This window comes from Mus pahari, chromosome 9 (genome assembly GCF_900095145.1).
Source record: "Mus pahari chromosome 9, PAHARI_EIJ_v1.1, whole genome shotgun sequence".
In the NCBI taxonomy this organism is placed as follows: Eukaryota; Metazoa; Chordata; class Mammalia; order Rodentia; family Muridae; genus Mus; species Mus pahari.
In genome coordinates, this window is record NC_034598.1 from 86,181,090 (window position 1) to 86,184,816 (window position 3,727).

Below are 3,727 nucleotides of genomic sequence, written 5' to 3' on the forward strand. Positions count from 1 at the left end.
TTTCTGAGTTTGAGGCCAGCCTGGTCTACAGAGTGAGTTCCAGGACAGCCAAGGCTACACAGAGAAACCCTGTCTCAAAAAAACAAAAACAAAAAAAAAAAAAAAAGCAGCAGGCAACACAGGCAACAAACCAAATCCCACTTTTTACCACAGCTAGCTCTTCTGCACCACTCAGACGGGGCTTGCATTCTCTGTAGGGTCTATGTGTTTATTGATATTACTATATAAGCTCCAATCAACAGGAACATCCTATACAAGGATAGCTGAAAGCCACCCAAGCTTCGCACAGAAGCAAGCCGTACAATCATGGTCCTGTGGATGTTCCAGAAGGGAGGTGATTTCCTGTGACCTCACCATCTTCCTGAAGCAGCCAAGCTCAGACACCTACTGGGCCTACTGGAATACAGCTGACTGCTATCTAGGCACACAGAGGAGCATTCAGATGTCTTCTTTAAACTGGTAAGTGACAGGACTGGACTGGAGAGAGAGCTCACCTGTTAGGGAATGCTTGCTGCTCTTCAGAGTGCCAGAATTTTGGTTCTTAGAGTTCCGATCAAGGAAGGAACGGCCTTCTGTAAACCCAGCTTCTGATCTGAGGTCTCTGGCCTCCAAGGACACCTGCACTCACCCCAACATGCTCTCACACACAGGATGGTGGAGGGCATTGATGGACTGCTCTCCTGGAGAAGCCAGGCTCAAACCCCACCCACCTGGCAGCTCACAACTCTTTGTAACTCCAGGACCTGACACTCTCACACAGACCTATGTAGGCAAAAAAGCAATGCACGTAAAATAAAGGTAAATAGGGGGCTGGTGAGATGGCTCAGCGGTTAAGGGCACTGACTGCTCTTCCAAAAGTTCTGAGTTCAAATCCCAGCAGCCACATGGTGGCTCACAACCATCTGTAATGGGATCTGACTCCCTCTTCTGGAGTGTCTGAAGACAGCTACAGTGTACTTACATATAATAATAAATAAATCTTTAAAAAAAATAAAGGTAAATAATTTTTAAAAAGATCATAAAAAACCATATTTAACAATGAAACCACTATTATATTCTCACTCATTGATGCTGAACCACCAGACACCCTCATTCTTTTTTCTCAAGCCTCCCCCCTCCAGTTAAGACTCTTCTGACCCTTAAATAGGTTACTTCTGCTTTAGTGTCAGAGTTACTTTAACGTTGGTTACTTTAATGTGTGTGTGTGCTTGGGAAGAAAACTTTGAAGAGTTGGTTCTCTTCTACCACATGGGTCCCAGGGATCAAACTCAGGTTGTTGGTTTGCTGGTGAGTGACTTCACTGCTGTCTCACCTACCCAAAGGGGAAAAAAATGTTCAATGGTATGTGAATGGCAACACTATCTTTCAATAAAAAGGATTAGTTTAAAAAAATGAAATTAGATGTTTTAAATGCTTTTTCTTTCTTCTTTTTTTGATCCTCTTTCTTTCTTTCTTTCTTTCTTTCTTTCTTTCTTTCTTTCTTTCTTTCTTTCTTTCTTTCTTTCTTTCTGTATTTAGCTATTTAGTTGTTTTTTTTTTTTGAGACAGGGTTTCTCTGTGTAGCTTGTCTTTCCTTAACTCCCTTTGTAAACCAGGCTGGCCTGGAACTCACGCGCCTCTGCCTTCTGAGTGCTGGAATTAAAGGCGTTCACCGCCACACCTGGTGGATAGCAGATGTTTTTTCTTTCTAATATCACCAGATTATGGTTTCTCCTCCCCCCCAGCTCCTCCTTACCCACCCCAAAACACACTAAAATAGTAACAAACAAATAGAAAAAAAAGAGAGAGAAAGAAGAAGAATAAGAAACAATTAGGTGGGCCGGGAGTGGTGGCGCACACCTTTAATCCCAGCACTCAGGANGCAGAGGCAGGCAGATTTCTGAGTTCGAGGCCAGCCTGGTCTACAAATTGAGTTCCAGGACAGCCAGGGCTATACAGAGAAACCCTGTCTCGAAAAAAAAAAAAAAAAAAAAAAGAAAGAAAGAAAGAAAAAAAAAAAAAAAAAAAAAAAAAAAGAAAGAAAGAAAGAAAGAAAGAAAGAAAGAAAGAAAGAAAAAGAAACAATTAGGTACTTACATATACATCTACACACAGAGAAAGCAGAAATCAAAAAAAAAAAAAGGCAAAATTGGAAACCAATACATATATAAGTTAAAGCCATAAAACCCCTTACAAAATAACCACTGAATTCATTTCGGGTTGGCCATTTACTTCTGGGCATATGCCTGCCTTATGAGGTTTTTTTTGTAGCTTGTTTCTTTTTCTCTTTGTTTCTTTCTCTGTCTCTTTCTTTTACTTCTCCATCTTCTAAGTCTACTAAAGCTAACTCTAATGCTAATTCTAACCCTAAATCTAACTCTAACCAACCCTAACCCCAACCCTAACTCTAACCAACCCTAACCCCAACCCTAACCCTAACCAACCCTAACACTTACCTTAACTGTAACCTTATTTTTTTTTTTTAAGATTTATTTATTTATTATATGTAAGTACACTGTAGCTGTTTTCAGACACTCCAGAAGAGGGCATCAGATCTTGTTACGGATGGTTGTGAGTCACCGTGTGGTTGCTGGGATTTGAATTCTGGACCTTCGGAAGAGCAGTCGGGTGCTCTTACCCACTGAGCCATCTTACCAGCCCTTAACTGTAACCTTAATCCCGACCCTAACTCAACCCTGAACCTGACCCTAACCCTAACCAACTCTATCCCAAAGGAGGCCACAGTGGCTTCCGCGGAGGAGATGCTGTCCAGGTCCTGGCCGTGGTCGAGGCTGCGGGTCACAAAGAAAGTTTTGGCTGAGGACAAGGAGTGGATCCCTGTCACCAAGCTGGCCTGCCTGGTTAAGGACATGAAGATCAAGTCCTTGGAGGAGATCTACCTGTTCTCCCTGCCCATTAAGGAGAAGAAGATCAAGTCCTTGGAGGAGATCTACCTGTTCTCCCTGCCCATTAAGGAGTCTGAGATCATTGACATTTTCCTGGGTGGATCCCTAGAGGATGAGGTTCTGATAATCATGCCAGTGCAGGAGCACACTCAGGTTCAAGTCATTTGTCGCTATGGGAACTACAACAATAACGTTGGTCTTGGTGTGGAGTGCTCCAAGGAGGTTGCCACTGCCATCAGAGGGGCCATCAACTTGGCCAAGCTTTCCATCATCCCTGTGCTGGGAGGCTACTGAGGGAGAAAGACTGGCAAGCCCCACACTGATGACGAGGTGACAGGCCACTGTGGCTCTGTGCTGATGCATCTCATCCCTGCCCCCCAGAGGCACTGGCATTGTCTGTGTTCCTGTGCCCAAGAAGCCCCTGATGATGGCCAGAATTGATGACTGCTACACTTCAACCAGAGGCTACACTGCCACACTGGGCAACTTTGCCAAGGCCACCTTTGGCGCCATCTCCAAGTAGCTGACACCCCCCCACACCTCCATCCCCCCCCCCTTGGGTGAACACTGTGTTCACCAAGTCTCCTTGTCAGTAATTCACTGATCATCTTGTAAAAACCCACACCAGATTCTCTGTTCAGAGGACCCCAGCTCCAGCTGTGACTACCTAATAAGGGATTTTATACAAGAAAAAAAAATGAATTAAGTCTGTTTAAAATAAAAGAAACCTAGGCTGGGCGTGGTGGTGCACGCCTTTAATCCCAGCACTCGGGAGGCAGAGGCAGGTGGATTTCTGAGTTCGGGGCCAGCCTGGTCTACAAAGTGAGTTCCAGGACAGCCAG

The 3,727-nt window shown here is 44.3% G+C and overlaps 1 pseudogene; it reads left to right on the plus strand.

Moving 5' to 3' along the window:
- LOC110326132 overlaps nt 1-3,556 on the plus strand; it is a 9,031-nt pseudogene extending 5,475 nt beyond the window's left edge.
- Nucleotides 3,557-3,727: the final 171 nt, after the last annotated feature.